Here is a 22,289-nt window from a genome sequence, read left to right as displayed (position 1 = left end):
TTGTGTGAGGGCTCCATAGTTTGAAAAACACAGAGGGCTAAGGTACACTTAATCCACCACTGCCGCCCCCCCACACAGTTGTTGCTGCTGCTGCAGATGCATGTATGCTAATGTGGGCTAACTAATGCAACAAAACAAATATAAGATTTTCAAGTTACAGGTCTGATCTGTAATGACAAGTTTGACTAAATATATTATTCTTTCCACACACAGCAAGTCCAATAATTAAAGCAGATTTTCTAATTGTGCAGCCAAAAAAAAAAAAAAAAAAAGAACAGATGGAAAAAAGAAAACAAAACAGGCCCTGCCTTACAGGCCTGCTGAAGTCTAACAATTTACATAACCAACTGCTTTCTACAGCTAGTCTTTCCAGACCTGCACTGTCTCATTCTTATTTTCATTGTGGTATCCTTTCTGTCTCCATGCCTACCAGCCACCAAGCCTCTCCCAGTCTGTCTTTGGCCCATTCATTTGCATGTATGGGGTATCTCCTATGCCAGGGTGAGAGCTGATGGGAAGACTGTTACCCAGGCAGCCATGATGGTGATTTGTACTCTCACTGGCATCCAGGTAATGAGGATGATTATGTTAGGGCCTAGTCCTATCCATGGTAGCTGATATGAGCACCTGCATCACTGCAGGGGTGTCCTATGATCTCGCCTTGCATGTTCCTTCTTCTAAATACACACTGTAAAGACCACAATCGATCTGGGGTTATCAAGCCAGTGTCTGCAGTCTTATGATTGTCAGTATCACATAAGCTGTAGCTTACATTGTAGCAGTGGGTAAGCTAGAATTGCAAGAACCACAACTCCCCCCTCCCAGATTGGTGAACAAGCATTGGACCCTCTTTACACCTGACCCTTCCAGCTCCTCAGGTTATCTGTATAGTAGTCAGAGCTTTATCCCATAATGCCACAGAGAAGGGATTATACTGTCTTTGTTATTCCTAAACATTTTTTCCCTACAATGTCCTCTTTCTTCTATAGATGTCTCTGAGATGATTTTATTTCTGTTGTACTCCAGCCTGAAGACTTTCTCCTTTTACAAGACATAAACACCATATATCAATCTTGTTTCACTACCTGAAGCTATCCGACAAAAGGATGATCTCAAAATATTCATTGCAGTATTCTGGACTAGTTCCCTTATCTGAAATTCTTGCCCCCCCCCACATTTGTTAATAATAAATTATTGTATAAATGTGATAAAGCACTGTAAAATGATTTAAACTGAGTAAATTGAGTATATGGGTTGACCTTAGGTACAAGTGACTGCTGTGCAGCATGTCCTTATAGTATGGGGGAAAAGGCATTCCCAAGAAGCCGAGGGCATGGTAGCAAAGTGCTTAAATATATGCAACTGGTCTAAATGCTCTTTCCTTAAAGGTGCTACGGTTAGGATTTGCCCTGGCCTTATGGGACCCTGACCTCAGGGCTGATTCTATTAAGTTTGAAGAATTGAGATGTGGTGGGGGCAGATCCCATCTGCATGGAAAATGGTGGTTGTCCCTGCCAAAAAAAAATAAAAAATCAGAAAACCATTCTAGGATTTATTAACAGCCCTAGTGCGAGCTGTATGGTAAGGTAAGACCTCTTTATGAGCTGATTTGCTTGTCTTTGAATTATGTTACCAACTGGGATGTGCAGCTCAGCTTTTCCTGCAGTTGGTAATTATGGCAGCCGCATTGCGTAAGCACAGCTATTCCTCCTCCCCAAAATCACTCTACTACTCAAATGCACATTCAAACACACACACACACACACACATACACGCACGCATGCGCACACACACCACAGTCCCCTTACCTGTCCCTGAGTTGACTGAATGTCAGACATTTGACAGAAGTATTTATGGGTTGAAAGGAGGTGTTATCACAAAAGATTTAAGAGGGCATATTTGTTTACATTCATTATTGACAACACTACAGAATCTGCTAGCATAGTTCACTGAAGCACAAACCCCTAGGGTCCAAGATCCTGAGACTAAAAGTAACTTCAAATTCCTGAATGGAACATTATTAAATAGTGAAACATCACAAATACATACAAACCTCCTACAGTACTAAAACTGACTCCTTCAAAAATTTAAGTTCATGTTTATTTGAGTAGGAGATCCTCCATCCTGTTGATGACAGGCTACATACACCCATATCCCTTCGACTTATTTTTTCATAGTTGCACAGTTTTGGAAATTAGGAATGAAATTTTATGCATCTTGCACAGTAGTAGTAATACATAGTTTCTTCCTTATCTTCAGCAGTCCATTAATCATGTTCATGCCGCTTTTTTGGCCTGCCATTTTTTGTGGATTGCTACTGCTTCTATTTACAACTGGGGGGGGGGCACCTTACCCCCCAAACCCACCCTAACACTGTGGTAGGAATGTTTTTGTGTCCTTAAGATTCTACGCTGCCTTTTTTCCCAGTCCTGGCACCAGTGCATACATCAGAATTGGACACTTTTTTATCCTTGGACTTGTCATGGACCCCATCTTTTTATTTTTAGACCTGTCTTCTCCGTGATATATAAAACGCAGTCTATATATTAGTGTCATATTTTATTAATCACCTTTATTGAGTTATCACTTAAAGTGTATTGTCAAATGTATACACTTAAACAATGTGGTGCTTGCTTGGGTTTTTAACGGGGCTTTTGGGCTTTGTGTTGTTTTCTTTTTCTTTTGAGAGAAGTAGAAGTACTGAAAATCCTTTTCCTTGCACAGAGGACTGTGTGTGATCTTTAACCTCAGTGATACCAGCTCAGGGAATGGAAAATGTGTCCATAAAGTTTAATAGACGCATACTGTCTATAAGCAGAGATGCAGCCATTAAACTTTATGGACCACTGCCTTACATGATGACACCAAGGAAAACTAAATTTATTTGGGCTGTAGTTTCAATAAATGGTTTATGAAGATTTTTTACTGAAAAACAACCCAAATAAATTAGTTTTGTCAATGGCAAGATGCATAACTCACCAGATGCCACAATGCAGTGTTAAACTGTGACAATGCATTTTAAGACAAAAGCAAACACACATTTGTATAAAAGGAAATAAACTATATTAACATATTCTTATTTATTAACATTATACATCACATATATTCTTTTGTATAATTATCATTAATCCAAAAGTACATAAACTGATCAATCCCTGCCTTCATTTAAATCTCACTCCTCCAAAACATTATTCTCCATGTATTTTTCCCACAATTCCCATTTTCCTATGTAATTTATTCCTACCATTTTCTAAAGATCCCACTTTCAGTTATTTTGTCTCTGCAACAACATTCAATATTTCAAATACAGTTGGTTTAGACATTGACCATTGACATTGCTCTCCATTTTCTAATAGTTGTTTTTTTTTTGGCAGCTAAAAGAATTAAACTTGACAAGGCCTTACTCTGTCTAGACAATTCAGATCCTGTATCCCAGCTCAAAAAATAATTTCCTTATTGAAAAATTTTATTGATGCTCTCTGCTTACTGCTGTTTGGTGGATTTGAAGTCTTCTAAAAACACACAGTCTTGCTGTGCTGTTTACTGCTGAATCAGAGACACATCATGACTCCATCTGTAGTCTGTTTAAAGTGCCAAGCCTTTCAAATTGCACACTGATAAAGAAATATATTTTGCATCTATAAGCACAGTTACAGATAACTTATTTTATAACAAACTGAAAAAATTACATGGAGCTGCTTACTGCTTGGTGTGATGGATTTGCAGTGTTCTTATGACACTCAGTCTTGCTGGCTAGATTCTGCTAAAATTCAAAGTCTGATTATATTTGCATTCATAGTCTGTTGCATACAGAAACTTGCAGAATATACACTGATGAGAGAATATACTTTGCAGCATCAACTTTAAAGAGCAGTAACAAATAACTTTTTATAATAAATCAAACGAAACCACGTTGCAGCTTAAAAGTACTGTTCCAACTTTACTTCTCATATAGTACAGATGATGTGAGAGATATAACATTTACCTCAGAACAGCAAATGTGTTCCTACCATATCCCTAAACAACTGGATTTATACAGCTCTTTATATACTCTTTTTAAACATATTTTGGAGAATTGCTTATCCTGTAGAAACAATACTAAACTTCCTTGTTTAACAATGTCTTGTAAGAGACCAGCTTTTCTGACAGTGTGAATATCCTGTAACAGTGTCCTGATGTCCATGTAGAAAAACATATTTTTGAGGAAACACATTGTCCTGTATTCTATTTGAATCTGTGTATAGAAACATGTGTTCTTATGTCAATGCTGATAAGCATATCCTGTTTTTTATGAAGAAAAACATATTTTTGAGAAAACACATTGTCAGAGATCAGCTTTTCTGACAGTGTGAACATCCTGTATTTTATTTGGATCTTTGTATAAAAAACCATCTGTTATCCTGTTTTTCCATGCAGAATAGCATGCCATTGTTCTTTAAAAGCAGATTTTGCATTTTTGTTCTTGCATACATCCTGCTCTGAGTCTGTAAGGGAAAAATGTCCATTCTTTAAAAGCAGATTTTGTATTTTTGCTCTTGCATACACCCTGCTTTGAGTCTGTAAGGGGAAAAATGTCCATTCAGCAGATTCCTTTTCCAAGCCATGGTAATTTAGTATGGATGCTGATTACATATTACTAAACTCTATTTCTACATTTAAGCAAGCTTTATCTTATACATTATTTATGTTGCATAATTGCAGCAAAATTACTTTCAACCTTAGTATATTGTTGAGCACTGTCCATCCTGTAAATAGATTACTAAACCATTCACTCCAGTCATCATTCCAGTTTTTTCTAGTATGTTGAGACACTTGTGCAATCACTTCTAAATGTGCTTTTACAGATTCTGTTTTGTCTGGAATAAATGTACAACACTGTTCTCCTATTAAAGCACATGTACCCCCTTGTGATGCTAATATGTAATCTAATGCCATTCGATTTTGCAAAACCATAGTTCGTATTGCTGTCATTTCGACAGTAATGTCAAGGACTGCATTGAAAGTGGCATTTGCCAATACCTCAACTAGTTTAGATAGTTTTCTCAGTTCCCAGATGGCTTTTGCAGCCCCACCAAGGGAAAATACCTGCTCCAGAGATTACATCATCTCCTAAATCCATATCTTTTAATTTAATATAATCAAGATTTTGATGATATATCGTGATGTATCTAAGGTGTCTACTGGATTTTCTGGACTTTCAATTACAGGTAATATATCCCTTTTCTTTTTTGTATTCCTAATGTTTCCTTTTGGTAACTCTTTTACATGATGCATTGCTGGTACCACTAATCCTATATAACAGGTGCCATCCCATCCCTTTGGTAACCATTTATAAGCATATTTACCACAGATGTAATATAACCCATCTGATAGAGCAACACTGCTATTTACCAGACTGCCATTTACTTGCCCCATAGTAGGAGTTTTATCATGTACAACTGTAAAGTTTTTATCTGTTTTACTTCTCCAACATGTAATATTAGTTTTACAGTCATTTTGTCATTTTGTGAAAAGTGAAATACTGCTGTGTCACTTAATATTAACTGACCCTTAATTGGTATTAAAATAGGAAAACCATGTGAAAATACTCCACGTACTGGTATGTGGTTGTGAAAATTTATCATTTCAATTGTTTGAATACAATTGCTATTACCCACTGGAACAGTTCCATTTTGTTGAAAACATGTGATCCCCTGTACTATAGCAGATAACTGTACTCTTGCTTTACGTAATTGTACATTTATAACTTGATCTCCTGTTTCATTTATTAATACTCTCCAACTACTAAGAGAATTTAGTGGAATAGGTATTAGAGGCATTACCCCTGTTATTTTTGGTATTAAACTACATACCCAACAATTAGAAACATTCATGCTTTTTGCATACCAACATTGTCTTGCTAAGAAAGTGTTAAAAGATGGTGACCAGTCTTGTTCATTTTTCCACATTTCTTTACTCTCTCTCTTATGTAACTTTACAGTTTGATTAACAGGTTGTAAGTATAATTTAATACTAAGCAATACAATAATAGTTAGTATAATAGCTATTATCAATTTAAAAAAAACATCCTTTAAATAGAAATTCCATTGTTGAATCATTTTGCCTTTGGTCATCCGAAACTGGATTTCCAAAAGGATGCACTTTAAACCATGTCAATTTCATTAGGGTTTTCTCTGTTGGAAACCTACAAAAGAATACATTTAATCAGATTTACATTGTTCACTATTTTTTATCATTCTTAGTTGATCTATATGTACCAACATTGTTCTGTTTTTCTTTTTTCCTTTGATTTTGTACACTAATGGTCCAATTTGTTCCACTACTTCAAAAGGGCCTTACCAATTGCTAGCCCATGGTCCTTCCATTTGGAATGTTTTTACCAATACTTTGGTTCCACAGGGAAGGTTTTCTTCAGCTGGTATTATTGGCACCTTTTTCCATAGATGGAACGCTTGCTCCCTTGCATTATAGTCACATATACTAGTAAGTTGTTTTAGCCATTCCTGATGTTTGCTAATTTCTAGCATGGGCCTACCATTAGGTAAATCTGGATCAAATGGTAATTGTATGGGCATTTTGCGGCCTGTCATTATTTCATATGGGGAAATACCTGTTTTGCTGTTTGGTGTTGCTCGAATATCCATTAAAATACCAGGCAGATGATGTACCCATGTATTGCCCTTTTCCAAGCATGCCTTTTTTAGACGTTCTTTTAACGTCCGATTCATACGTTCTACAATGCCATTAGATTGTGGATGGTATGGTACATGAAACCTTTGCTGTATGCCTAACAAATTACACATTTGTTTAATGAGATCACTAACAAACTGTGGGCCACTGTCTGACTCTATAACCCGTGGCCATCCCCAATGACAGAAAATATTTTTCCATAAGGCTTCTGCTGTTGCCTTTGCTGTCATGGTTTTGGTAGGAATTGCTTCTACCCATTTTGAAAAGACGTCCACTACTACTAGTAGATATCTGTAACCTCCCTTTGTTGTTGGTAATGGACCTGCATAATCTATTTGAACTGCATACCATGGCCCATCCGCTGGCTGTACTCGATGTAACTGAGGCCTTTTGCTTTTAGCATTTACCTGAAGACAGATTAAACATTCTTCTATAATCAGTTTGCAGACCTTTTTAAATTTGGGTTCCAATACTTTTCTTTTACAACTGCCCATAACTTATCAGTTCCTATATGGCCCAGTATTTGGTGATTTAACTTGACCAACTGGCATGCCAACTGAAATGGTACATATGGCAACTGTAACCCTTTGGAGGTCGTGTATGCATAGTACTCCTTTGGTGGTATACCTACCAATCTGCACTGATCAGTTTCTTCTTTTAAGCCCTGTTGTTTTGTATATTTACAAGGTCTTTCTCTATTGACTCTTTATCTAGCTCTTTTAAGACACTAACTTCTACATTGGCATACTCATATTCTGGAAGTTCTTTTCCATTTTGTGCTGCTTGTTTGGCCAAGGTATCAGCTAACACATTTAATCTGTAAGTTTCACTGGTTGGCTTTTGATGTGCTTTTACTTTTAAGATGCTATACTGTCCTTGTTGTTTTGACATTGTTATAACTTTATATATGTCTTTTAATACTTCAGCATGCCGTAATGGTTTACCTACACTATCCACAAATCCTCGTCTTACCCAGGTTTCCATATGTAGTCTTAAAGAATTTACTACATAAGCACTATCTGAAAAATATTAATAGGATTGTAATACTTTAGCACATACAATACTGCCTCCAGTTCAGCTCTTTGAGCTTTGATACGCCCTGGGAACTTGATTAGTTCAGGGAACCCAATTGTGGATTCTCTGGAACTATGGCAAATCCTGTCCAGTATCTGCCTTGGTCCCAATATCGTGCTCCATCCACAAAGATGGATGGCTTAAAGTGATCAAAATCAGATGCTAAAAATTGCACCTCAGGTGACATTATCTTTTCTAAACAGTTATGCTGTTTTCCTTCATATCCCATATGGTTTGACAAATGGTATTTATCCCCTGTCTGTATAGTAACAGTTTTCATTCCAAAAGTGCCATCCATTTTGCAAAGACTGCCTGACTAATACCATCTGTAATTTTATTCATTTCAAAACTGTCTATCAAAGCTTTTACAGCTTGATGTGGTGTTTGTACTATAATGCTGGAAAATACGGTCAAATATTCAGTTTGTTTAATACCCCAGTAAATGGCTAATAACTGCTGTATACATGGATGGTAACCCAATTCCACTGGGGTCATCTTTCTGCTAAAGAAAGTGACTGGGTAATGTTTTTCCATTTTGTTGTCACTACCATGTGGCCATTCCTGTAGTAGTACCACAGACAGTGTTTTTTTCCTGCTGCTGCTTGTAACACAAATGGTAACCTTGGAGTGGGCTATTAGTTCTGTAGCTTGTGCTAGTTTTATTTTTATCTGTGAAAATGCCTCCTCTTCATGAGATCCCCACTCTAAAAGGTGGAGTTCTTTTGTTCATGTAACATTTTGTATAGGGAGCAGCCACGGCTGCATAATCCTCTATAAATTCCCTATTGTAATTCATGATTCCCATGAATTTATGTAAGTCTGCTATAGTCAGTGGCTTTTCCATTTGTAAAATACCTTGTACACATACAGGGCAAGGAGATCTTCCTGTTGGTTTTATAATAGTACCTAGAAACTTAACTTTTGTGTCATAAACTGAATTTTTTCACTTTTAACCTTAAACCCTGCTTGCTGTAGAGTATGAAAAACTCTCTTAAGAAGCCGTACATGCTCCTCTACTGTTTCTGACTGAATTAAAATATCATCAATGTAATGTATTACTGAGTCATCCTTTTCCAAATGTTGTAGAATGGATCCTACTGTCTGATGAAAAATAACTGGACTGTTTTGAAACCCTTGTGGTAACCTTGTCATAACATATTGCTGGTTTTAAATGTAAAGGCAAATCTTGGCCAATCTTTTTCCTGAGTGGCACTGCAAAAACATTTGCTAAATCTATTACTGTAAACCACTTACTTTGTAGCTTAATATGTGCAGCCAACTCTGGGACTCCTGGAATCAAGTGTGCTCTAGGAGTGGTATATTGATTAACCTTTTGTAAATCAATAACAAGACGATAACTACCATCTTTTTTCTTAACTGGCCAGATTGGTGAATTTGTAGGACTGTTGCCTTTTGTATAATCCCTTCTCTTTCCCATTCTGCAATACATTTTTCCATATGTTCTTCTGCTTCCTAGGAATAGGATATTGTTTTTGAAAAGGTGGTATATAGTCCTGATCACTTCCTATTCCTACTGGGCTTTCTAGTTTCCCACAATCACTGGGAACCTTGGACCATAGATTTGGGAATTGCTGTTGTAAATGCTTCCATACATCCTCACTGTCTGTATTTATATAGCCTGTAGGTTTTCAGGTTTGTCAGGTAGAGAGATTGCATAGCAACCTGTATTTTGCTCTTCCTCTCTTTGTTGTTTGTCTCCCATCCACAGAATTTCATTAGGTAAATCAATTACTATGCCTAAAGGTCCTAGAATGTCCATACCAATAATGGTATTTGTGCAAGATGGATGCATTAAAATGCACCCTTCCATATTTGTCCCTCTTGACTAAACTTTATGTCCACATTTTGGCTACTCACTGCATAGCATCCTGTGCCATTAAATGCTGAAATGCAAACCTTTTTATAGGATTTACTGGTAACTGTCTGTTTGTGACAGATACTGCTGCTCCTGTGTCTATTAAGACATTTTTCCACAGTGACCCTCTACCCAAATATCAATCAATGGTCGTCCATCTCGACCCTTTTAAAGGTAGTCAGGAAAGATACCAGAGTAGGGGGCACATCCCTATTGTAAGGAAATCCACTCATCCTCTCCTTTATTATCAAATGCAATATGACACACCTCATGTTTTTGTTTGTCATCTTCTTCTGTGTCTGAATGATCTACATATTTAGGTTTTTCAATCTCTTTTTTAACTGTTGCCTAGCTATTCCTTCTGCCTGTTCTATCAAATGTTTGGATTTACAGGTGAAACTGTTTGAAAATCTACCGGGCATACTTTCCCTTTTCCTGTATATTGATGGCTCTTATAACTGTTTTACTAATATTGTAAGGTTTTGTACATGATCCTGCTTTTCTGACTTTTCTTGTAAATTGTTTGCTCTCTTTTGGAAACACTCCCTGTTCTTCCTTCTTTTGCGCCAGGCTTTGTAATGATCACAATTTTGCTTAACGTGTCCTATTTTTTTACAAAAGAAGCATGTTGGTGCCTTTTGCTCATTACCTGTGCTTGATCCTGGTACTACAAGCATAGAGGCAGGAGCTGGTGGTGCTAACACAGCTCTTTCAGCTGGTGGTTGGTCACACCATCTTTGCCTTCCCCTGTTTTTGACTTCGCCAATTACTTCAAATGGCTCACTATTATCTTCACATGCAAAGATATGGTGTGAGTATAAAGTCCCATCATCGGCCATAGTCCGTCCCCTCATTAGTTTTTGTACCAAATCAGTGAGGGTATCAGAATTTTCTTCATAGATACATTTGATATCCCCTGGAACCCCTTTGACTTGTTCTAAGAAGCAATGTATTAACTGTTTTTGTATGTCTCTTTTTCCCATGTCTCTGTCTGTTTTTTTATATATGATTTGAAATGCAAGTCTGAAATGATCACTTTGTTCCATTAATTTATCTGTGATAGTAATTTTAAAATTATCTAATAATTTGGCTGTGAGAGGCTGCCCTTGTGTAAATGCCATTAAAACGGCTGTCATACGTCCTACTTTAGTGTTCAACTGATAATCATCTTGCTTTAATTGTATGAAAGTTTTAAAACATTTGGGAATGAAAATCCAGAAACATCTAAGTAATGCATCTGTCCATATATCAGATCCTGCTGTATATGCCACCCATTCTTCAAATGTAAGCATGTTATAAAATATGCCTTTTTCATCATTCCACTGTGGTAAACTCTGTAATAATCTAGCCTGCGATATAAATCTGTAGTGGTTCCCTGTCCCTGTTCTATAATTTGGACTGGTTTTGTGTTTTTAACTCTTCTTTAAGCTGGGATATTAAAATAGTATTTTGGAGGTTAGTCTCTGTTAATTCATCTAATTCTTCTTCCTTTTCCTTCAGATGCTGTTTAAGGTCTGTCATTTCTACCTGTAAGTGTTTAAAGGATATATGATACCTGTTATTGGATTCCTCTGTTGACTGCAGAGCTCCTATGCACTTTTGACAGAGATCTTGAATGTCAGTTTTGAACATTTTAAATTCATTTTGTTTCTCTTTTAAAAACTTATTAAAGTCTTCTGTCAATGTATCATAAACTTTGTTTCTGTCCTCATCTGTATGTGTAGCCGTGGCATCATTCCATGCTTGTACATAATTTTTAAAGGGAGTTACAAGATCTACAGGGGACTCTGTCAATAACAGATTTGATTGCTGTTGTAATTCAGAAATTAATGTACTGACAGGACATAACTGCTTTACATCTGGATATAATGAAAACTGTGTATTATTAATTAATTCTTTATCATGAACGGATCTATCTGCACAGTCTAGTTTTTTAGCAATATTATGCAATACTTGTTTATGGCATATTACACAAAATGCAGTTTCCTTTGAATCACACAATAAACATTTACTATGATATACTTCATTTTTTTGTTGCAAATACCAATCAAATGTTACAATCCACTTACATAATGCTGGTATGTCAACTTGCCCTAACAAGGTTTTACACTTACTAATGTGTTGTGTATACCAACATTGCAATTTACTCCATATTTTATCTGGTTGTTCTGCTACATTAAGAGTAAAACTTGGCTTACATTTGCTAGAATTCTGCCTGATAGCATCCATACTAAAAAATGTGACGTAGAAAAAAAGTCTTACCAGTAAGCAAGAAAACAGGTGATCAGGCTGTTGTTGCAGATGGCTGGAAATTTTTCAAAGTCATTTGAGAAGCTGGGAAAGCACAACAGGCAGCGGACTGCTGTGCTAGTGGATATTCCCCTTTTCTTAGCGAAATTATGGCACTGCAACTGGAACTTCAGTCTCACTCCGGATGTAGACGTCTAAAAAACTGTACTACTGCAAGCTGCATAAACTGGAATACTTCTGTTCAGAATTGACACATAATGCAAATGTTAGTTACTGCAATTTAACTGAAGTGACCCTCTGCAGGGCTTATCATCACTCCTCCTGTGGTTGAATGCAGATTGTAGGTTCAAATGCAGGCTAGCTTGCCATTGAAAAAATTACATGGAGCTGCTTACTGCTTGGTGTGATGGATTTGCAGTGTTCTTATGACACTCAGTCTTGCTGGCTAGATTCTGCTAAAATTCAAAGTCTGATTATATTTGCATTCATAGTCTGTTGCATACAGAAACTTGCAGAATATACACCGATGAGAGAATATACTTTGCAGCATCAACTTTAAAGAGCAGTAACAAATAACTTTTTATAATAAATCAAACGAAACCACGTTGCAGCTTAAAAGTACTGTTCCAACTTTACTTCTCATATAGTACAGATGATGTGAGAGATATAACATTTACCTCAGAACAGCAAATGTGTTCCTACCATATCCCTAAACAACTGGATTTATACAGCTCTTTATATACTCTTTTTAAACATATTTTGGAGAATTGCTTATCCTGTAGAAACAATACTAAACTTCCTTGTTTAACAATGTCTTGTAAGAGACCAGCTTTTCTGACAGTGTGAATATCCTGTAACAGTGTCCTGATGTCCATGTAGAAAAACATATTTTTGAGGAAACACATTGTCCTGTATTCTATTTGAATCTGTGTATAGAAACATGTGTTCTTATGTCAATGCTGATAAGCATATCCTGTTTTTTATGAAGAAAAACATATTTTTGAGAAAACACATTGTCAGAGATCAGCTTTTCTGACAGTGTGAACATCCTGTATTTTATTTGGATCTTTGTATAAAAACCATCTGTTATCCTGTTTTTCCATGCAGAATAGCATGCCATTGTTCTTTAAAAGCAGATTTTGCATTTTTGTTCTTGCATACATCCTGCTCTGAGTCTGTAAGGGAAAAATGTCCATTCTTTAAAAGCAGATTTTGTATTTTTGCTCTTGCATACACCCTGCTTTGAGTCTGTAAGGGGAAAAATGTCCATTCAGCAGATTCCTTTTCCAAGCCATGGTAATTTAGTATGGATGCTGATTACATATTACTAAACTCTATTTCTACATTTAAGCAAGCTTTATCTTATACATTATTTATGTTGCATAATTGCAGCAAAATTACTTTCAACCTTAGTATATTGTTGAGCACACTCTAACACAAACCACACGTAGTCTGTCAGATTTGTAGCATATATTTACAAAGTTTTCCTTCATTACAGATATGAATGATGACTTCTACAAAATACCTCTCTCTGTCCTTCTCTCTGTCCTTCTCTCCTATAACTGAATTACTACAATAGCTATTAACTGAGCTAGTCACGCACCCAAGAGGTTGTTATTTCCTCCTGATATATTTTTCTGGCCTTCTATGGGAAGTCACATAATGTCTGTTTTTAGACTTTTCTATTGTCCTTTTGTGATTTAAGCACTTTTGCTGATGTGAGGATGCCATTCTGAAAGAAAACATCTGTATAAGCTGTTCCTACTGGAAAAACATCACGTATTGCTGAATTTATAAAAAAGGATGTCTGTTAATAGATATTTGTTCTACAAACATGAGAAAATCATGTAATGCTTGTTTTCCAGTATTGCTTTCTTAGGCATTTTCTGATGCTGTGAAGAGAAGCCTGTCTGTTATACATATAGTATGAATGCACATTGTAAACTCTATACATATATTCAAGCAAACTTTTTCTTTCAGCATATTTACAACAGAATTAATTTCACTCTTATATTCATAATATCTAACAATTCCCTCTGTTTTTAAACATACTCAAAACATTTTATATAAAAAACACATTAAGAAACAAAACCTTTAGTCTTTTTTGATACAAGTCAAAATGCAATTTTACATAGTTAATACAATGAAAACATGTATTACTACCAAACCTGAATGTAGTTAACAACATTTCCTTTTGCAGACCATTCTGTGAAAATATTTTATCAGTTATGAGCTGTGTCTGTTTTAATTTTACTTGATTAATTTATTCTTTTGCAATCACAGAATTTAATTTATGACTTAGAATTGTTTCATTAACTCTTTGCAACTGTTGAATTAACTATAAGAGACAATAACTATGTGCTACTGCAAGCATTTATACACTGCTAAAAATATACAGTTTTAATGTCATTTTAACCATCACATTGTGTTCATGTCTCTGAACTGCTCAATAACATCTTGGTAAAATACTGAACTGGGCTTAGATAATAACTATTTGAAAGCAATTATTTTACTGGGGTAAAACCAGTATATTACAACTTGACAACTTACTTTTGAACTTATTACAATGTATCCTGTACAGTATGTATTTACACAGACTGTTTGCTATTTATGCATTTCAATCTAGTAGGTATCCTGGACCCATTTTTTTCTTTAAATATGTTTTTACACATATTCATTACTAGACATTAATTTCATTTGTACTGAATGTTTCTGCATTTGTACATACAAAGACTATCATTTGTACTGAAATTTTCTACATTTGTACATACAAAGACTGTAAAGTACATTTAGTCTAATCTTACAAATGTAATAACATTAATATTAAGCAAAATCTTGGAAAATGTTTATGTCTCTTTAGAAATATCTAGTGGAATTGATACCATATCCATATGTCCTGTTATTTTAAACTACATACTCAGCAATCAAAAATATTCATGCTTTTTATACCAACATTGTTTTGTCAAAAACATATTGACATAGTGACCATTCTTGCTATTAGAAACATTTATGCATTTTGCATATCTTTATTCTCTCTTGTATAGCTTTAATAAAGCAATTTTAAATCATCTCTTGTTTTTAAACCATCTCTTGTATGGCTTTACAATTTAACAGGTTGTAAATACAATTTAATTCTAAACAATACAATAATAACCATTATGATAGCTATTAACAACTTGTAAAATATCTTATCCTGTCAGGTTTAATCCAGTTTACCAGTATTTCTAATACACTAATACCTGTTTTTCCCTCTCCCTAAAAGAGTATTGTCAAGAAGGAATGAGATATTTTTTCCTGTAGCTTTATTTTAGACCCTTATTATTTATTTTTATGTAGCTTTATTTCAGACCCTTGTTGTTTATTTTTTCTGTAGCTTTATTTCAGACCCTTGTTGTTTATTTTTTCTGTAGCTTTATTTCAGACCCTTGTTTATTTTTTCTGTAGCTTTATTTCAGACCCTTGTTTAGTTTTTCTGTAGCTTTATTTCAGACCCTTGTGCAGTACTGCTTATACAGTCAGTGTAAAACTGAGAAAGTGCCCCTCCCCCTGTAGTACTTCAGCACTGCTTACCTGCCCTATGCTGTGAGAATAGAATGTATGTCAGCCTAACACTTTGGTTACACATTTATTTTATTAGGTTACTAAATAAAGCTTTCACTGTATATTACCTCTAGTAGGTATTTACACCCTCCTGTGCAATTGATTTGAACTGTATATATACTATAGCCAGGGTTGCCAGATTTCCAGCAACCCAGGTAGGGACAAAAAGAAAAAAAGTAGGTCTCACCAAAAAAAAAAAAAAAAAGGTCTTTCCAGGCAGTGGAAGAGTCTGTGTCCCTAGTTGGGGATGGTAGGGGAGGGCAAACTACACACATGCCTTCAAAAAAAAAAAAAATACGCTACTTATGTGGCGTTGCACCACCGTTTTGTTGGTGGAGAAGCTTGTGCTTGCTTGTATGGTAGTGTAAGTGAGAAAAGGGGATGTGCATAGACCAGAAATACGCCGATTGTGAGACGATGGAATCAAATGCACTTCGTATGCTTTTTGGGCTAGGATAGTGGAGAAAAGCTTAGGTACATCATGGCTCAGGGACTCTCTATAGTGAGGGCGAAGGTAACAAGCAATTTAGGGCAGCAGCTACTTTGAACATGCTTGCGATTGCGTTTATGCAAGCATATTGTGGAAGGAGAAAATAAAAGATACTGCAAGGGGGACGTTGCCGTGAGAGTGAGGGCAATGTGCAATGCACAAAAGTAACACCAGCTATTTGGCGGCTAAGGCTTAGTTGAACACAACAGACGTCAGTTTACAGAAAACAATGATAATGGCTTTTAAATAGGATCAACTATGACATTCAAGCAAGTTTACATGAAATGCTGAAATTTAAGCTAAATAAAATGACCACAGTGTGCTGTAGTTCATACATGAAATATAGCTTATTTACATGAAATGTTAAAACTAAGCTAAATAAAGTAACCACAATATGCTAACTTACCAGGAGGTGATAAACGGAGAGAGCAGCTACGCAGATCCAGCACAGGGGTTCCTCTCGCTATTTAAATGACGGCACCACAAGCCAAAACCTCTATATGTAGAGCTCACTCTGCCAAAAAATAAAACACAGAGCTTCTCGTGTTTAATGCATTACAGTTCCGGCATATGGGCCAATCAAAATCGCGTAAAGAGAAAGCTTCTTGTTTTAACGAACCCAAGCTCCGTGTTTTAGCATTTTTGATTGGCCCGTATGCCAGGTATACGGGTCAATCAAAAAAACAAAGTGGGCGGAGTGATACCGGGGGGAAAGGCGGGACTTCGGGATCAGGCTACTGATCTGCACAGTCTGTCCAAAATAGGGACGTCTGGCAACCCTGACTATAGCCCATTTGCTGGCTGTACTTGATGCAACTGAGTTATTTTTTGTCCTTTTAACATTTACTTGCAAACAGATTATCAGTGACATCTATGCACAATTGTGACATTTTATTACAATTACCAAATAGTGTTGCTTGTAAACATTTTAACAAGTATGTTTTAATAACAATGATGCTTTAGAAAAACTCAAGCTACTTGTCTGGCAGTCAGTCTTGTTGTTTATCTGATCTTTCCAACATTTCCTGTAACTATTCATTCAGTCTAAGAAGGTCTGAGCTCACATTTTATACTCAAACTATAATTAATTCTTTTGGCATTTTTCCTTTAATGTGATTGTGATTTGCATAACTATGCATTTATACTACATAAATAGACATCATTTTACAATTACCTTACATGGATTTCAGTATTTTTTATTTATTTATCTATTTAACTGTCCTGCCATTAATTTTACAAAAACTGTTTGACTAATACCATCTGTGATTTTATTTATTTTTAAAATTCAGAACTTTAACTGTTTGGTGTTACTATACAATTATAACATATGTTTATTTATATTTGCTGTTGTCTGCCTTTTGCTTTTGTGCATTGTAAACAAATATACTCTAGATGAAAAGAACACACATGCATGTCTGTCTTGTATATGTATATTTTATTACCCATTTACTCACCTAATATTTCAGACACAGTACTCTGTGTGAAATTTTTTAAATCTGCCAAATCATTACACTTCCAAAACATATGTTCCCAGTTACCTCTTTCTTCCCCATCATGCCTTCAATATTTTCCATCTACCAGAGGAAAAGTTTTTGGAGTCTGCCTGGGGTATAAAAATACCCTTGCAAACACTTCAAAGCAATCATCCTAAAATTTTCTAGACTTTGTTGGTTGCATACTTGGGAGCCATGCATACGTCCTCCCATTATATCCTTCTGAATTGCTTATCCAGTCTCTCTTCCCAATATATTCTAACCTCCTCTGATTGATTCCTATGCTCATTGTACAATATTTTACATGCCCTTCTAATTATCCCTATTTGACAGCAGCTTCTGCTCTAATTTTAACTAAAAACTCTACCAAAGCAAGTCTTTCACTTAGTATTCCAGTATCCCTTTCTGTTTGCCTGTACTATGTTATCAGTGCCTGACAGTGAAGGCAATCTCTAGTCCGCACGCTAAATGTTTTCTTGGCCTCATCCCATTATCTTACCTATCCATCTAGTTCTTTGCCCTCAGTGCCTTTGTTCTTTTGCCAGTTTTCTCCAGTAAATTCCAGCCACTCTTGCCTATTCTCTGTACCCCTATGTGCAGTCATACTTATTGGAAAAACTTCCTCTCTCTGTTTTCATGTTGGCTTAGTTCTTAAAACACTTTCTGGTACTTTATTAATGTAATATTCTGTATGGTGTTATTCTCCTTAAGGATCTGCATCCAAAATCCCACAATCTCCTTATTTCTTGAAGTTTCCCCTGCTTCATTATCATCCCTTTCTACTTTGAATTATAGCTTTCTGCTTCTGTTCTGTGTATGAGCCTTAATTGAGTAGCTCTGAAATATCCCTTTAAATCAGGTAATCCTAAACCACCGAATTCTATTAGAAGGATCAACTTAACCCACTTAAACCCTTGCCTTTTTGCCCTCCCAGATAAGATCCTTCAATTCTTTAATTACTCCCCACAACTTCTCCTCTGCTTGATGAAAGTATGCCTGATCTGTATATAAAACAAACACAAACATTTTCACTGTTTGCATCTTGCTATCCATATCCAAAACAAGAGCTTCAACTTTCTCAGTTTTTGTATTATCTTTTATTTTGTCTTTTCCCACAAATCCTTTGCTATAACAGAATCCTTTTTAATCCATACTCCTAAATACTTCATTTTATCATATCCCCATAAATATAGATATTGCTGAATCAATTAATGTATGGGTACATAGTAGCCTTTGTTTTATCTTCATTAATTTTATATCCTGAAAAGACTTGAAACTGTCTAAAAATCATCCATAACACTGAGGTGTCTTTTTCTGGTTTTATTAGGTACAACATATCTGCAACTAAAGCCAACCTTTGTTGATTATTTTCTTATTATTGTATCAGGGAATGCAAATGCTTTCATTGCTCTACACATAAAATGACAGCTTACTATGTTGAATGTTTTCTCTGCATCAAATCTCACCAACAACAGTGGTATTCTTACATTCTGCCTCTCTCTGGATAATTATTGTTCTGTTAATTTTGTCAGATGTTTGACTCCCATCCACAAAACCACATTGATCTGGATCTATGAATTTTGGCAACACCTTTTGCTATTCTTTTAGCTGTTATTAGCATAAACACTTTATAGTTATAATTTATAATTGAAATGGGCCTATATGAAGCTAGTTCTGATGGATCCTTACCGTGTTTAGGTATTACAGCCACCATGGCTTTCTTCCAGGATGTTGGTACTTCCGCCTTTTAAAATACTATTAAGCAAAACCTCCCAGATCTTTAGCACTTTCTTCCATCCTCGTTTCCAAACTTCCACAGGAATGCTATCTGTTCTTGGAGATTTTCCCACAAATTGATAATATGTTGCTATTTTTTATCTCATGTCTTCACATCTTAACTGTTAATTATTCAGCCCCCTCTACTTCTAACCTTGGCATACTTAAGTCTACATAAATATTTCCATTTGTACTCTTTCTTGATTTCTCTGATTTATACAAATGTTCATAAAATTTCCAAAGTATCACTAATACCTCTACAGGATCTGTGGTTATTTTTCTTGTTTTATCCCTAACTTTGGCAACAATCCTTTGTACTAGTTGCCCAAGTCATTGTGTTAAAAGTTTTTGTGCCCTGGAGTTATCAAAAAACAGTTGCTTAAGAGCAATCTTTCTAATTGTGCTTCTTATCTAGATTCTATCTTATTTTCTTTTTAGCCCTCTGCATTTGCTCCTTTTCTTGTTCTGTGAGACTCCTCTTATTGTACAATACTTTAACTTTTGTCAGCCCCTGTAAATAAGTATTGTTACTTCTTAACCATATCTCTGTTTCTTTTATTCCTATCCTATTTTAAACTCTACGTTTGTTTTATTCCACTCACTAGTTATAACTTCTGAATACAATTCTCTCTGCCCTAATAACTCTTTAATAATTTCCACAACCCATTCCTTAAAATCTTCTCTGTTTAACAGATATGTGGGGAAACACAGGTATCTCATTTTTACTTCATTATCCTGCATTTTTATCTTGGTTGTTATTGTCACTTGATCTGAAATAGTTATTGGATGTGTGTCAAGTCTAACCCAATTATTGTCCCTTGGGGAATAATATGTGAATTCTCCATGAGTTCCTAGTACTGAATTTACATCTTTCATAGCAAATATTTTCATGAATTTCTTCAGAAATGTACCTTTTTTTGTTATAGTTTCCCTTTTAGTTCCCCCAGATACATCCTCACTGTTGCAAATCAAGATCCAATCCCTACCTGTAAAAGTAATATTTCCTGATGAAAGCTGATTATTTCTCCCATTTTTTTCTTAAGCTCCATAATTGCAGTTTTGGTGGAATATAAATACATGTCAATATAATCTTCCTCCCTTGCCATTAACCCCTTACTACCACAAATCTACCATTATTTTCTTTTTTTCCCCTCTTCTGTTACTATTGGAGCTCCTCAAGCAATTAGTATAAGTACTCACTTTTTCCTTTGTCCCTCATATTCTGCTGAATATCTCTCCTGAACTCATTCGTTATCAAATTCACATGCTTGCTTTTTTTCCAAATGTATCTCCTGTAGCATTGCTATTTGCACTTTACATTTCTTAATGTAATTCAATACTCTTTTATATTTTTGTCTATATCTGTAAGGCCATTCACATTCCAAAATAATATGGATAGTGTAGCCATTTTGATAAGAAGTTATACTCATCTGTTATATATGGCAGCTTTTTTAAATGCCTGTGTTCAGCTTTTGTATTCATGCCTTTCACCTGTTCAGATTTTCACCTCATATTTCTGGTCTGTTCCTCATAAAGTTTTAGTTTTCTAGTAAGTCGTTTGCAAATCGTTTGAGGATTGAAGTCAGAAAATAACGATAGTCATTTGAGCTACATATGTCAAACTCTTCAGAAAATTCATGCTAATGCAAAATCTGTTATTCCGTCAACTTTCTAGGGTTGTAAGAGCAATATTTAAAAAATATCCCTATTTGTGGGTCTTTGTCCCACATTATATATGGCTTTGTCCAGATTTCTTGGTCTTAGAGGTTGAGAGATTTGTCTGTGTTATATGTACCCACTAATGTTTGGCAGGTTGATCATTTATACAATTTTTTTATCTCCATTTGAACCTAGGTTACATTTTACAAGACTTTTTGTTTTAACAAAAAAAAAAAACACCCAGAACATCCCCAGAACCTATTAAAAGTAACACATAAAACTATATATATCTTCAAGTAATGAAGTTTAACCCTCTTGATAGCAACAGCTGTCCAAATCAACAGCTTCACCCGCAGTCATTACCTAACCTAAATTAAGGTTATCCACTCTAAAGTGCATGTTACAGCCTGTACTCCTACTTACAGTAGTTGCTGCTGTTCTTGTCTTATGTTTATTTCCTTCCCACATGTGAAAAACAGCTTGCATGCTTTCTGAAAGCATTAACCTTTAACCTTAAGAAAAACTGCACTAGTTGTTGTTAAATAAAACTAAATTATATACACTGTTCTAGTAAAATATATTGAATATTTAGGTAATAGGAAATTGCTGTTATTCATTTCCAATAATTTCAAACTGTATTTTTTACTAAGCTGCTTGCCTTTGTGCCTTGTAATTTTGCTTTTGTCTCAGCAAGCAATGTCTAGAGCCCACAACTTTTATTGCCTGGACCTGTAGTCAGCTTGGTTCCATGGAAGCAAGAACAGAATATACATCTGTCCCCAGCTGCAGACTTCTTTACTCACACTGAACATTCATTTGCTAAAGGAAAACTTTTCATTACATTTATAGTGTTCTCTTTTAATAGCACACATGCTTACACAAGAAACGTATTAGATTAAGGCATTCACATATGCAAGAGAGAGAGAGAAAACATCTCAGCTCTACATATATTATAATCAGTTCACCTTTACACCCCATCCCAACAGCCCAAGATTACAGCATATTAAATTAAACACACTTTTGTCCAGCCTTTCTTCTCTTTTTACATTGTAATGCCTACATTCCATAAGTACTTATTTACTTTAACATCTTTATCACATACAGCAATCAATTAAATGTTTTACTATATAACATGCAATGTATCTATGAAATGTTTTATACAGATGCTAAGAACAAAACTAATTTTCTTACAGTTACTCTTTTTCCCTTCTTTTTTTTTTTTAGGCCCCTTCTAAACATTAACAATATGAAGTGGGGTATATGCTTTTCAGTTCCCCCACAAGTTTAACAAAGTCAGTAAAATTCTAGTTTTTCTCAGCCACTTTTTCTTGTAGTCGTACTTCACAAATGTGATTGATGGTTTATAATTTCACATTTATTC

Source organism: Protopterus annectens, chromosome 5.part0, assembly GCF_019279795.1.
Source record: "Protopterus annectens isolate FY-2018-M chromosome 5.part0, PAN1.0, whole genome shotgun sequence".
Lineage (NCBI taxonomy): Eukaryota > Metazoa > Chordata > Ceratodontiformes > Protopteridae > Protopterus > Protopterus annectens.
The sequence above is the reverse complement of the archived record's forward strand: the minus strand, read 5'-3'. Positions refer to the sequence as shown.